Raw genomic sequence first — 16,049 nt, forward strand, 5'->3', positions numbered from 1 at the left:
AATAAGTTTGATGGAAACACTTCAAACAGGACAGGTTCCATGTTGGTGGAAAAGGCCTTTTTACTGTCTGCACCTGAACGCAACACCAGGAGAAAATCAGAGAAGAAGAAATGAACTCTAATAACACACAGCAGTTCATTCATTAATACACACACACACACACACACACACACACACACACACACACACACACACACACACACACACACACACACGCTCAGCTACAAACTGAACAGATGTTTATTTGTAAGCGGCTTTTTTTTTTATTGTTTCTGATTGTAATGAGACGTTTCTGCAGAATGACTCAGCTGACGTTCAGAGGAGAGAAGCAACAACAGCTGCAGCTCATCTTTTTATCATTCACTCTCTATTCATGACTTTATTATTACTATTATTATTGTTGCTACAGACAAACGTCTCTCAAACTTCAAAACGTTCTGAATCTTGAAAGGCTGCAGGCTTTTATCAGACACGTTCAGATCTGTCAGACTTTTTAAAATTGAATCAAATGTACAGAACGTTCAAGGATGCTTCTTCTTGTAAAATTTTCAGCTGCTCTTCAAATATTTTATATTCATTTGGTGGAATTCAAAAATATAAACATTCAGACTCCGTCCTCTTTATCTGATTTCTTTTTCATTTTTCTTTCATCATTTATCGCCCTCTGATGTCGACACGCTTCAACTGAAACTTTTGTGCCGACCGTCTTTCAGAGCTTCAATGTTAAAATCTTTCCTGATGGACGTGAAAACACCAAAACAAAGACAAATATTCACACCGTAAAGTCTGAGGACACTTACAGCGAATGAACGAGCTGACGGACAGGTGGAGCTCCAGTCGGCCAGGTGACAGGAAGTGCTCACTGTGTTCCAGGAAATAAACAGGAAGTCAGGAGGCGGGGGTGGACCCCCTCAGACGTCCTGAAACAAGACAGAAACAAAATAAAAGTTTTAATATGCTGATTGTGGACTTGCATCGTTTTTTTCTGACTGATTCAGTTGACTGAGAGAAAGGTTTCCTTTTTTTTTCTTGTTTGTTTTATCTATCTGGTGTGTTTTAAAGGACCAGTGTGAAGAATTTACTGACGCTTCTCTGCGCTTGACGTTGATTGGTTTGTAGCCGATGTGTCTCTGATGTCAGCATGTTGTCTTCCTCTTAGAAAATAACTGAAAGGTGTTTGAAGTTTTCTGAGTTTTTTCCAGTTGATTCTTTATGAAGTCGTTGAACAAAGACGGAAGTTTCACGCCTCTACTTCTGGTCCAGATCAAACTGAAAAGTCTGAAAGTCCAACACAAACGAGGTCTGTGTGAAAAGGTCCTGTAACTGAATGACTTTGGGAGGGAACTGGACATTTGACATTTTGATATTAAGAAAGTATTTCATGTTCTTGATTTCCTGAACGTGTTATCATCGAACACGGATGACAGTTGTTACAGTGAGATGAATCACTTACATCTGCAAATCTGAAGCAAATTTCAAGTAAGTCTGCGTTTATGAGCAGTTGGTTCACAGAGATAAGCTGCAGGTGGAACTAGTTCTCCAGTCAGAAAACCTTTACTCAGACAGAACATTATACATTATTTATTATCTTAAACTGTCACATAAACGCTTCAGATTGACTAAACTTTGAGCGACAGAAAAGTGTCACATGAACAGGATGAAATTTATTTCAGTTCTTCTTCCTTCATTGGAATATTTGTTTCACACTTTGAGAATGATATTTTTAGATATTTTCAGACGCCTCAGTGAAACAAAGTGCATCAAACAAACAGTTTAGTTATTTAAGCAGAGAGACACAGACAGTATCGTATTGGAATCAGGACCAGCAGATACTGAAGGCTGCAGTATCGATATCAGACGTGAAAAAGTAGCATCGAGCGAAAAATTGTAATGAAGAGTCTTGGTATTTATATTTATTTATTTGTTGGTTTTGGGACTTGATTTGTCTCAATTATTGCATTTAGTTTATTTCAAAATTTAGGAGAAACTGTCATAAAATCAAACTAACTGTTGACTTACAAACTAAATAACTGAATAATAATTATAAATTCTTTTTGTTAAAAAAAAATTGGAACAAACTGAGCAGAAAAATGCAGCTGTTTAACTTCCAGCTAATCTGATTGGTCTGCACCAATCAGATTAAAAGCGTCTCCACATGTGGAACAAACACACACTCATTGTTGGCGAACGCTGAACGAGCTAATTGGATTTCAGCAGCCGGAGGTTTGGATCTGGAGCCTCTGGAGGGTTCAGATCTCGTCTGATGGCACAAATCCACATCGACTGAAATCTAATCAGCTGTTCGTTTGGCCTGAAGCCGATCTGTCCGCCGGATTTCATTCATGAGCCGAGAAGACGAGTCATAAACGCACAAGCATGAGATCAACACGAGGAGGAGGAGGAGGAGGAGGAGGAGGAGGCAGATGTTTCCTTCAGACCTGTGACGTGTCTGACGAGTCGCCGTGTCTCTCCGTATCCGTCTCCCCTCTGCTCTCACTGTATTCACATCTTCCTCTCAACTCTTGTTACAGCAGCAGGAAGTTTTGCATGAGTTAACCTTTCCTCGCGCTAATGGCAGCCATTAAGATGAGCGCCGTCCAATTAGAGGCGACCTCCCCTAACGAGGTCAAATAGTAGAGGATCATGGGAGAATGCAGAGCAGCATGGAGACTCAGGAGGAGGAGACACTAACGATAACGGACACAAACAGACCTGACGAGGAATGAACCCTCTGACATCACAGTCATCACACTGAACAATAAACTTTATTTACAACAAGATGAATGACACGCAGGCGTCATGCTGGAGCGTCATGTGTCCTGATGAATCGTCCTCTGAGTCTCAGAGATCCATCGTGTCCAAAAACACACTGTCGTACGTGGACATGTTCCTTCATCATCATGGACACAGAAAACCATGTTCTCTCCTCTAGTTTCTCCTGTCTGCTCTGGTTCCTGGTTGGTCGCAGCGTCCTAACCAGTGCAGGACGTGTGTGGACTGAAGACACATGGACTGAAGACACATGGACTGAAGACACATGGACTGAAGACACATGGAGGCCGATGATCTGTGTCAAACACTGACAGAGCAAGAAGTTTAAACTGTAGAGAAACGATCAAACACGCCGCTGACTTGGACATGAGTGGACTTCAGAGACATACATGTAAATGAAAAAGAGAAAAGACAAACTGTCCAATCACCTCGCTGCCTGAAATGAGAGCCTCTGATTGGCTCTGTGGTCAAAGATCTCCATGGATACAGTTAAGATGCTTTACAGCCTGATCTTTTTCTGTTTATCCTCCTGTTACAGTTTCATCGTTCATATGAACACACACACACACACACACACACACACACACACACACACACACACACACACACACACACACACACACACGTTTGTCTTAATCTGATCCTGATGGTTTTTCTGCAGGTTCATCCTCTGTGACTCTGTGGATTTACTTTTATCAGCGCTCTGACGTCTCCTTCAGTCCTCCACTCTTCTTCTTCTCCTCCTGTTATCTGTTTAACCGTCCGTCTCCTTCATTTCTCTCTTTTTTATTCCTGTTTTTTTTCTATCCTCATGACTTTATGTAATCTCTGAAAATCCAAACAGACTAAAAGCTTTATTGGCAGCAGCAGAGTCTGAGCCGCCAGAGATTCGCAGGAACACGTTAAGTGATAAATAATCATTATCAAACACAGCCACATTAAAATAATAAAGTAAAAATCAGTAAACAGTGAAGCAGCAGTGGAGCCTCGAGTGGAGTCAGAGGGTCTTTTATAGATTTGGCAGGACTGCAGCTACAAGTTATCAGATTTATAATCCACTGAAAATCATCTACAGACATATTGATCTTCATGCATACGTGACTCCAACGACACCCCAGAGTCTCAAGACACTTTACATTTTATCAAAACTCTGTTTTTTGCTGTTTGCATTTAATTTTATTCCATTTCATCTGATCTGACCGATGAACAGACAGCAGCTCATTCAGAAAAAGTGTCAGGTGACTTTGTACAAAGAGCAAGAAAGTTCACACACGAAGGAAAAGTTAATGGTGACACGACGTGTGCCACATATGAAACTTAGAGGCAGCAGGATTTGTCCGAGCTGTTCCTAAATGCATCAGGACTTCAAATATCAACTACAGCTGCAGCTTAATCCAGCTTGAGTCATTTTTTTAAAGAAAAAAAGTCAAAATTCTTTTGTTTCAGCTTCTCAGATGAAAATATTTCCTGGTTTCTTTAACTTTAGGTTGTGAACAAAAGAAGACAGTTGAGGACGTCATCTTAGTTTTAGAGAAACACTCAGTGACAGTTTTATGCACCAAAGAGAGAATAATTGGTATTGGAGTATTTCAACGTTTGATTTCATCATGATTTCTGGAAAGAGACACTGAAGAGACAGAGCCATGATCTTTTCCTAAACTAAACCAAACTGTGGACATTTTAGGACTGTAACAAATGTCTTCTTTTTTTTTTTTTAATTTGAAGGTTCTATGAAGATTTTCCAAGAAATCTTTGAATGTCATCATATTTTCTGTCGTCATTCAGATGTGGAGGTTTGTCATTTTAAAGACCAGGTCACTCGTCCTTCAGTGTTTTGAGGGCCTGAAGATCAAATGTCAGAGCAGAAGAACCATCAAATAAAACACAGGTTTTACTGTATAAACTACAGAGTTTCTCAAAATAATGAGAAAGTTTCTTAAAGTTATGACTTTACATCCTCATGAAGTTAACACAGAGCAGATAATCAGTCAAATGTCTCCACATGTGATGAACTGGTTCAAATCTGAATCTAGTTCACTCCAGCTGTGAAAATGATGTTATTTTCTAATTAACTATCACTTGTTTAAAATCCAGCTGTGTGTTGCCTAGCAACACACACAGCAGGCCCTCTGAAGTACAGGAAGTGTGGTAGCTCACAAACACGTTATAATATAAAAAATATATTTGATCTGAGTTTGTTCAGGTTGGTCTCATCAAAACTGCAGCTGATGGATATATGATGATCTTTTTATTATTATTATAATTATTAAATCCTTAATAATCTTCATGAATAAGATGTGAGAATAAATCTAATCAGTCTCTCCAGGAAGCTGCGATGTTGTGATCACTACAAATAATACAAACTCAACCAGTCGCAGTGGATTCTGTACACTCTCGCACTTTTGTACAATCAACACAACTTTTTCACAAATCCGACCAATCATCATAACTTCCTGTTGTTCCACCAATCACAGCAGTGTCCCACGCAAACTCAAACAAATCATACACGTTTCAATGAACTCACTCAACATTTATATATGCATCACAAGTTTTTAGAAAAGCTGCTTTAAAATCAGGCATTTTAGGCCCCTGTGACAATATCTACTGTGACATTACATGATTAACTGTTTTATTTATATATATATATATACATATATATATATATATATATATATATACATATATATATATATATATATATATATTCACAAAGATTTGAAATGTCTTGTTTGTGAGATGAGTGACTTAAATGATAATCAGAAACGTTGTTAATTAATTTTCCGATGACTACATGATGTTAAAGGAACATTACGTAGTATCAGAACAAGCAGAACACGCTGCTCCTCCACACTGTCGATCAATAAACCATCAATCAAAGTGACTCATGTGATCTATATAAAGACAGAGGCGTCATCTCTCTGATGTAACCAGTCCAACCTGTCCTCGTCCCCACGGCAACGTCAAGGCCAGTTAACGAGCTGAGTCCTCGTCAGGTCATGAATCTTCCTCCTCCTGTTTGATTTCACTCATTCTTCCTTTAATCAAACTCTCTCTTCTTCTTCTGATGATTGTTTTCGTCTCTTTTCTTCTTCTCCTGCGGCGTTAATGAAAAGTCGACCACAGACTCGTTACTATTCTAATAAACCTCACACTCATCTTCCTCTCCTCTTCCCCTCCATTTTTCAGCCACGTTTTCCATCACGTCCAACCTGATTATTTAAAAATCGTCTGTCCAATCTTTGACTGCAGACAGAGAAATGAGGACGAGGAGAAATGGACAAAGTCTGATCGTCCTGATTCCGTTAAGCGCTTCATCACTTTTCCTGCAAACATCACAAAACTAAATCGCCTCCTTTTCTCTTCCTATCTTTTCACGTCCACCATCCTCTTCATTTTCTAATCAACTTATCGATCGGGTCACGTCTTCCTGTTTACTTCCACGTCTCTCATCGTCTCATTTAATTAAAGAAATTTCTCTTTTTCATTACTTTAAACTCCTCCTCATCTTCATCTCGTCTCCATCGCTCTGCGTCTCATTAGAGCGGCCTGTTAATGAACATGTTGTAATTCACATCGTCCGTCCTCCATCTGTCTTTGTCTCCTCTTCCCTCGCTTCATCACATCATCTCTTTGTCTTCATTTATCAGGACTCTCAAACTCTTAATTTAAATTATTAAATATGGATTTCATTAAGTTTGTCCAGCTACACACAGAAAACACGGCAGGAACGACACTAAGACACACTCTTACACATCAGTTAAGACTATAAAACAGTGAACAACCAACTCAAAAATCCAAACTTTAAGACTTGAAGTTTTTTTTACTGTTTATTGCAATACATAAATAAAACGACTGTCTCTGTGATGATTTTACAGACTGAAATTGTGTCTCAGTCGGTGGAAACTGTGTTTTAGTGTCTGATAAACCTTTAAATCATGGATCTGTTCCTCCCTGGATCTCATTTCATCACCACACTTGTGCACAAACATGTTTTAACTTTTTTCTGTCTGTAAGACAACCAGCTCTGACGTCCTCCTCTGCAGCTGCGTCCTCCTGCTTCTCCTGGAGAACTGGGAGGTTTTCTTCCAGATCACATGGGATGTGGATCTTGTCTGGTATGTTCTGGGTTGAACAAGGCGTCCTGATCAGATGCTGAACCATGTGACTCGGCTCCTCTGGCAACAAAGGACGTGGTTCTGCTCTGAATTCCTTTTTAATGTCAAAGGTTCCTTCAGACAGTTAGCAGTTACTCCTCAAACTGTCTCAGTCTTCTGTGTTTCTGTTGGACGGCAGCAGGCTGCAGCTCCGGGTCGGGGTCGGGTCTTCCCAGCAACCCTTTCCATCTCCTCCTGGGGGGGGTCTCGAGGCGTTCCCAGGCCAGATGGGATATATAATCTTTCCAGCAAGTTCTGGGTCTACCCCTGTGTCTCCTCCCAGCTGGACATGACTGGAAATCCTCCAGAGGAAGGTGTCCAGGAAGATCCTGATAAGATGCTGGAACCGACTCAGCTGGTTCTTTTCCACGGATCCCTGAGCTCCTCACCCCGTCTGTAAGGCTGTGTCTCAAAGACTCATTCATGCTTTACATTAGCTAAATAAATAAAGGTAGACAGACTGTCTTTAATCAAGAACTTCACATGAAATCAGTAAATCAGCATCGTCTGTGTAGTAAATGAGGAACAAAGTTTGAGGTTATTTTAGGTTTTGTCAGATCTCCTCCTGTCTTGATTTTCTCTTCTCTCTCTCTGTTATTTCAGAGTAAAAACCTCTGACAGCCTCTTGATTTTTCTCAGCTTCAGAGCGTCGACGGCGGCCTGTCAGCCAGAGGAACGTCTTTATCAAAGAACGGCAGCATTATCATCACAGGAGAATCATCCACTCGCCTCAGAAATAAAAAAAAAAAAACACCACCATCCTCCACGTCTCTGGATTGCAGCTCTCACATTAGAAGTCTCACATAAAGAAATCATCAAGTATTGTTCTGCTGATGCAGACGACTGATTCAGTTTCACAGGAGACAACCGGGGGGTTTTTCTTTTTGATAATCATGTTTTTCTCATTTCATCTTCCTGTTCTCTCTGTCTCACAGTGATATCAATGCCTGTGACCTCACTTCAGCCCCTGACCAATCGATTATTTAGGCTTTATCGCAGCATTTTCCATCCAACGGGACCTTTCACATCCAGCTGGAGACAATCCTCTGATGGTCAAATGATCTTTCAGGAGGTCCTGAAGGTTTCAGGCAGGTTTGGGTCTCCGTTGGATCAGAGACTGTCCAAATACAATACGTCACATTGTACTCTGATCAGCAAGGAATGATCAATAGTCGGTTATCAGTGGGGCTGAACATCATTCAGTATTTCATCGAAATATGATCTACTGCAATTTTCAAACTGCAGGAGGGGAAATATTTGATAAAACCTCATTTTTGTTTGTAAAATTATTGTGGTGCTGCAGAGATTCTGCAGACTGAAGAAAATATCTTAGTAGAGCTGCAACTAATGATCATTTTCATTATCAATTAATCATTTTTAGTATTAAACGATTAGTTGTGTGGCCTACAAAATGTTTGATCAGTGTTTCCCAAAGTCCAAGATGACGTCCTCAAATGTCTCGTTTTGTCCACAACTCAAAGATATTCAGTTTACTGTCAGAGAGGAGCAAAGAAACCAGAAAGTATTTACATTTAAGAAACTGAAATCACAGAATTTCTTTAAAAAACTAATTGTTTAATTGACAAAGTTCTACATCGTTTGGTGCAGGTCGCTGCAAAATGTTGTTTTTCAGTTAAAGTGAGAATAATGATGTAAAACTGCATGTGCATTCCTACATATCCTGGATGGTTCTGTTGCTGTTCATCGCTCATGCTGCTGTTTGAATGACTCTGACCAGAGTGACTGTGAAACTCTGCTGTACGTTGTTTCCACTTTCCCTGCAGTTTGTTTCCAGCAGAGTTTGAAGAGCAGTACAGACAGAAATGGAGGGATAGAGGGAGGAAAAGGAGCAGAAAATGTCCTGCATGTCAGAGGTTGTAGAGTTCACCGACGGAGAAAAGTGTTGCCAACAAAAAACAACATCATCTTAATTGCTCCTTTCCCCCGCGGCCGGCAGGTCAGAGGTCAAACTGAGTCAGAAACACCATCAGATGGACTCAAACCGGCCGCCTCTCCTCCTGCAGCGTCGGGTCGAGGGTTCGAGGTCAAACAGGTCGACCGATTCCCAACGCAGCAGCTGACCGCCATCCAGAGGGAAGGGCGGGGCTACCCTGCCAGCCATGTGATTGGTCAACAGGCTGTGACAGTACTGATTGGTGGAGGGGGTAAAGGAGAGGCGACCTGGTTTAAACTCTTGTCCTCCTGCACTTCCCCCCTCTGATTGATGGACAGATGGTCCGGTTGGGAAGCACAAAGACAGTGATGCATGCTGGGAGAAGTTTGTCTGTTGACAGTCAAAACGTCTAGTCTGACTGGATGCAAACACTTGTTTCAAGCAGCATCACGACATCACCTGTCTATGTTTTCAAAGTCCCCGGGAAATAAGAACAACCTCCGGGCTGCAGCGGAAAATTAGCTCCCGAGACGCTAACAGTACAAACATGATCAAGCTAACAGCTGTTAGCTTTTCTTTTGCACTGATGTAGTCATTTTAATACCAGAGCTCGGCTCCCAACGTGCAAACGTTCCACCAAAACAACTTCCCCCTCGACACTGAAGGCTTAGCTCCGCCCAAGACGTTTGTGATTGGTTTAAAGAAATGCAAACAAGGCAGGGTGATTTTTCCTCCTATAGCAAATTGTGCATGTGTAGAGCCAGGACTTTCTCCAGCACTGAGCGCTGTGGAGAGAACAAACCTCCAAAAAACCAGAACCACACAATATCTCTTCTGTGACACTGACAGATTCTGCTGACCACTCATTTGCTGTGAGCTTTGCATATTAAGGTATTTTTAAAAAACAAAATCAGTCTTGAAAAACCCATAAATATAATTAGACTGAAGATTTCTAGATCTCATCCTGCCAGTCCTGTAGATCTAAGAATCTGAGGTGTATCATATACACTGTAAAACCAAATGCTCATATTAATAAGTAGAAAAAAGTTCAACTTCAAAGTTTATGCTTTACTGAAAATGAAATAACTTTTTTTAATCTTAAAATGAATCAGTTCTGTCCTGTAAAGAAAGTGAGAAAATTCAGAATTTTAAGTTAGCTGCCTTCAATAGATTTTTTGAGTTCTGAATTAAACTGAACAAAGTTTTGCTGGTCTATAATCTTTTGTTGAGATTTGGTTTGGTTGAGAATTTACTTTTCTTCTTCAGATAAAATTGAATCATTATTATTTCATTACATTATTAGTTGATAAAACTTTTTCAAAATTTGAGTTGGGCTCAAAAATCTATTGAATTAAGCTGCCTTGAAATTTTAAGTTCTCTCAACTTTTTGGTTTTTACAGTGTGTTAACTTGTTGCACTGAGAGTTCTGAGTTGTATTTACTGAAAATATTTGAGTTGGCTTAATCAAATATGTTGATTTAACGGTAATCAAAGAGCTCTGATCACCTCCAACTTTTAACTTTATTAACTCAAAATTATTGAGGCGATTTGTGAAGCAACTTATTTTGGTTTACAGTGAATTAAAGCTGCACTGAACCACCCGATCTTTGTCCACATAATAATTATTGTTTGTTTAAATCAAAGCTGAATGTCCGTCTGTGAGCCGCAGCATCATGTTTGTTTAAAACCGAAAGGCGACAGCAGAAAACAAGTTTTCCCGGCGAGCTCTCAGCTGTGAGACAGTGTTTTATTTCTGTGACACGTCTCTGTCAGCGGCACGCTGCTGCTGTAAATAATAACAGTGACTAACAGCTAACAGCTCGGCCTGCAGCGCCTTTTAAATCTCCGTTAAAGCCTCTGATTTGATCCGTTTCCAGCAGGACTGAACCGCGGCAGCCGAGCGCCTCCTCCATCTGTCGTTCATTCTTCAGTCGCCGCCGAGCGAGCGTCAGCTGATCCGTCGCAGAGGGAACGTGAGCGAGACCTGAACCTGAGGGGTCAGCGTGGCAAGACATAAAGAGTAATTCAAAAATAAATAGATAAACAATCCTCAGAATAAAAGTGAGTGTCGGGGAAATCTCAGTGTTTGGAGTCTGTTATTGTAGTTTTTAAGAATGAAAACTGGAAGTAGAAGTTTGAGAAAATAATCCCATCTTAAAGTCCAGTTAAACTTTTTTTTCTGGAGCTTTAAACTGTGCTGTCCTTAACTTTAGACTGTCCTTAAAGTCCAAGTTAAGGTTTCCTTCAAATAAAATCAGTTACACAAAACACCTTTAAGGAAACTTTCATGCAACTTCAGTTGGTTGAAACTCGGGTGAAACTGAATTGCAGTTGAGTTGAATGGTGTGAAGTTCTGAAACTGCAACAACTGCAAAACTCTCAGCTTAACTACTTTCATGTTCAATCAAAACGCTGAAGTGTCGGATGATGACATCACACTTGTGTCAAGTTTTATGGAAATAATGTTTCACTTGCAACCTGCAAAAAACCAGCCTCAGTCTTCATAAAGAATTCATGTTCAGTATTTAAGGTTTTCTCCTTACGTTGGTCTTATAAGTAAGAAATACTTTAATACTTGTTAAACTGTTTCACAAAAGACCTCAGCAACCAAAGTAAAGAAAAATGAAGGTACTTCTTAATGCAACAAGGCCGAGTTTATGGAAGATAAATGAAGAATATGAAACGCTTTGCGAGACGTGTTTCATGACCAGGAGAGCCAAACTACAGATCTGACCGGCAGTTAATTCATGATTTATCCTACAGTCTGCTTTCCTCAGCTCTGCTCCTCTGGTCTCTTTACAGTGACTGACTGCTACTGTTTGATGCTGCAGGATATTTAGAGTCAGCCAAGAGTTTCATCCATCTGCAGAACACCGTGGTGACGTTCCCCTCAGAACAAGAGAAGGATGAGACGGCAGCACACGTATTTATGGCTGCTCGCTTCAAAAAAGTGTGCAGGGTGATACGAGGTCCTGACAGGTGAGCAGATAACAGGAATCACAGGTGCAAGTTTTTATGAAAACTGTAGAATTCGATCACAGTAAAATATCTTTCAATGCAGTAAACGGTTTTTTCATAACTACAGAAAACTTTTAAGAGATTCTGTGCAACACCTTTAAGTCCCGCAGAGGAGAAATTAAACTTTTAGTGCCAGATGTGAGGAGAAAACTTAAAGTGTTTCATGCAACCAGCTCTAATCCATCCGACAAGTGAGTAAACAGACGTTGGGTTGGGACTGTCTTGTCAAGAATTTTGTTTGTATGAGATATTTCACCTGATTCTGCAGAAGAGATTAAAATGAAAAGTCAATTTATCAATTTAAAAAAGTAATCATTTTCAATTTCCTTTTGAGAAAAAATACAGCTGTGAGAATTTTCAGCTTTTCTTCATCGTACATGATAACAAAGACAATCTTTTGGTTTGGAACAAATCAAGCAATTTGATGCGTCACCTGAGGATTTTAGGTGGTTATAAATGTGTATTTTCTTACATTTAATCAACCAAATCAAGTATCGATCAATAAAGAAAATAATCTGCAGATTATCTGATCACAGAAGGTAAACAGAGGACACTGTTGAGACAAATCTCAGTGTTAAACTGTCTTTAATATTTTCTTGTGTGTCGTAGAGCTCTCTCTCTCTTTTTTCTAAATCAACAGGGAGTCTCTGCCTGTTTGCTGTGAGGACTACAACACCACAGAAGAAGAAGAAGAAGAAGACATGTTGTCCCTGTGGGGGACGCCAGCAGGACTTCAGACTCTGACTGTTGGTCTCGGAAAGAAACGGAGGATTGGAGATGACAGGATTACACTGGATTCATACACAGCAGATTATCTACCCAGAGTGCACTCTGTGTGTGAGTGTGTGTGTCTGTGTGTGTGTGTGTGTGTGTGTGTGTGTGTGTGTGTGGAGGGATTGGGGTTTATAAGAGCTCAGAATTGGCAGTATGTACACAGTGTGTGTGTGTGTGTGTGTGTGTCTGTGTGTGTGTGTTCTGTCATATTTTAATACCATGCAGTGAGTGTGTGTCTGCAGGATCATGTGTGTGACTGTCCACTTCACCGTCTCTGTCCAGTGTGTGTGTGTGTGTGTATCTATGTGTGTGTGTGTGTGTGTGTGTGTGTGTGTGTGTGTGTGTGTGTGTTTGTGTGTGTGTCTGTGTGTGTGTGTCTATGTGTGTGTGTGTGTCAGTGTGTGTCAGTGTGTGTGTGTGTCAGTGTGTGTCAGTGTGTGTCAGTGTGTGTCTGTGTGTGTGTGTGTGTGTGTGTGTGTGTGTCAGTGTGTGTCAGTGTGTGTCAGTGTGTGTGTGTGTGTGTATGCACAGTAAAAAGATGCATTACAGGATGAGTATTTCATTTGCAGGAGGCTCTTCTTCTGGTTAAAAAGAATTTTAAAGTGTGGTTTCTCCTGAGGACATGAATCTTTACAAACGCCTCACAGATGTAGTTTCAAGCTGCTCACTGTAGTTTTTATCAGACAGGAGGAAACGGTGCTTTCAGCGGGGACTACTTTCAGCGGCGGATTAATCCACATTTGTCGTTTGAATTATTATTATTAATTTGAGTATATTCACATCCAGCTCATTGTTCAGCTCTGCAGTAATTGCAACAAAAGAATTGTCACAAATGAACAGAACTGAATAAATTTAAAGTATAAAAACACGTTATTTTTTAATTTTCAGTAAACTGAGTATAGTAATACATTTTAATCTTTTACAATATTTCTGTTTCAGGGACCCTTTTCTGTCATGAATTGAAAATTATGAGTTCCATAAACACAAAAGAAAGAAAATTCTACTTGTAATCAATATTTTTAAGTTATAAAACCAAAAGTTGAGTTTTCACTATTTAAACTAAAATAATTAAAATAATTAATTTGAGTATTTGGTTTTACTGTGTAGACTGAAAGTACTAGAAAGTAACTGAAAAATTGACTCAAAAGCTGTTTCATTGACGGTTTTGAACTTTTCCTTTGTTTGTTCTTCACAGCACTTGAAAGGTATCTGGAGTTGATTCCACAACCCAGAACATGTAGACAAAAGAGCTCTGAAACTAAACTGAAACCTCCACGACAGACAGCGGGAACATTAGAACATTAGAACATTAGAATGTTAGAACGTTAGAACATTAGAACATTAGAATGTTAGAATATTAGAACATTAGAAGTGTCCAAGAAAAGAACAAACTGCTGAACTGGACATGCAAAAACAGAGGGACGTCCACAGAAGAGAACAGAGGAGGATAATTGTAAAGAAAAAATCCTTCACAACATCCAACCAACATAAAGACCAATGTCCAAGAGGAAGACACGTCCAGGAGAAAACTCACCACTGATGAACCTCAAGAATAAATAGGACGGAGTAAATGATGACAAATAACATCTAAAAAAAGACAAAAAGCCAATCCAGTTCTGAAGCAGCAGAGTGTCTGTAGTTTATAAAATCATCGTCAATTAATCGGTTGATTATTTTCTCCATTAATGGATTAGTTGTTTTGGCCATAAAATGTCAGACATGTCTTCTTCTTGCAATATTGAGACTTTTCTTCCTCCAAATATTTTGACTTCTGACTCTGAATTCCTTGATTTTATTTTTCAGGTTTTCTTTCCTCCCTCTGACTCTCTGGACTCATCTTCATCATTAACACAACAGAACAAACAGAAACAACAAAGACTCTGAAGGTTTGATTACAGTTCAAACTGATCTGAAGCTCCAGAGGAAAAAAGGACTTTTACTCTTCTGACCCTTTAAAACTAATGAGACACACACACACACACACACACACACACAGTCTCATCTCAATTCCTCGGATGCAGGTTTCCATGGAGATGTGTCTCGCCTCCTTCCCCCCAGCCAATTAAATCTCTCCAGGAAGTTCAAAGAGGACCAATGGGGGCCCGGTTTGGAGTGTGGAGTTATTTTTAACCTCCACGTGAGCGAGACGGACGGGTGGGGACGACAGCGGGACGACACCGGGGAGCAGGTGTCTGCTGGAAGTTTCAGCTCGTCTGCACAAACACGTCCTCTCCCTCTCTTTGTCACACTGATGATGACATCACTCATCAGGCTGTGACATCACGTTTCAGCCGTCATACATGAGAGAACAGAGCGACTTCACAGAAACTCAGAAAGTGACCGAGTGAATCTGCTTTAAACCAGAAGCTGAGAAATAAAACAGAGTACTTCATTCAGTAATTTGACTACGATGCCAGAACAGAAAGCCTTAACGAGGAATTTGATCATCATGTCCAATCAGTAATTTGTTAGATTTTAAGAGATCAAAGAGGATCCTGAAGGGCTGGTCTCACAGAAAAAGGCAGAATTACAAACCTGACTGTTCCCTCAGCACCACAGAAGCAAGCATGGATTTATTAACACACAGCACAGAGTACTGCAGCACTGAAAGACCAGCTGCTGACTCACAAACCAACTTCTGAAGAAATGCAAAAACAAAAGTCCCATTTCTCCCTGGTTTCTCCCTGGTTTCTCCCATATTTCAAGGCCACCTCTAAGGACCCTCACATTTTGTTGTTTATCCCACAAAACTCCTGCAATTTACATGACCCTCAAACTCTGTCATGAAAACTTTGTCAGACGTCACCAAAGTTGCCAGATCATGTCTGAAACACATGAAACACTGAAAAGCATTTTCTTTGCTCCACACTGATTCAAAAATACACTCCACTGATGAAATAACTCCATGTCATAACCAGTTTAAGTTTTCATTTTTAAGTGTTTTTCAGGATTATGACTGAATAAAATATTCAAATATTAATGAGACAAGTTTATGATACATATTTTAAGAAAATTAATTGTTATATAAATGAATAATTAAAAGAAATGTCAGAAAAATTGATACATTAATCAATAAATTAACTGATTAACTGAAAAGAAAAAAACATGACCACATCCTGATTCTTGCTCAGCTGCTCTCTGTGCAGGTCCTGTTCATGTTTGCTTGCTTTAACATCAGCATGCTAACATGTTCACCATCTTAGTTGAGTGTGTGTTAGCATGCTAATTAAGGGTGTAACGATTCATACATCAGATGCATCGGGCTTTAATGTGTAAGAGATGAGTGTATGGATTCAGACGGTTGATTGGAATCGAGGAAAAAAAAAAATCGATGTAGCAGTAGTGTATCAATAATCTCATTAGGATGTGCATAAGTTTCATTTTTGGCATCAAGGAAACGCTGCTGTAACTTTCCTCTGTTTCCTCTCTGCTCGTGT

The 16,049-nt window shown here is 39.9% G+C and overlaps 1 long non-coding RNA gene across 1 annotated transcript in view; it reads right to left on the reverse strand.

The window, feature by feature from the left end:
• Positions 1–815: 815 nt before the first annotated feature.
• The window catches only part of LOC146313625 (uncharacterized), a 93,941-nt gene continuing 78,707 nt past the window's right edge, over positions 816–16,049 (reverse strand). The window contains exon 3 of the long non-coding RNA XR_014772092.1: positions 816–920. This is a non-coding gene — a long non-coding RNA (uncharacterized LOC146313625). The remainder of the gene's footprint in view (positions 921–16,049) is intronic.

Source organism: Lutjanus erythropterus, chromosome 16, assembly GCF_056507025.1.
Source record: "Lutjanus erythropterus isolate fLutEry1 chromosome 16, fLutEry1.hap2, whole genome shotgun sequence".
Taxonomy (NCBI): Eukaryota; Metazoa; Chordata; class Actinopteri; order Lutjaniformes; family Lutjanidae; genus Lutjanus; species Lutjanus erythropterus.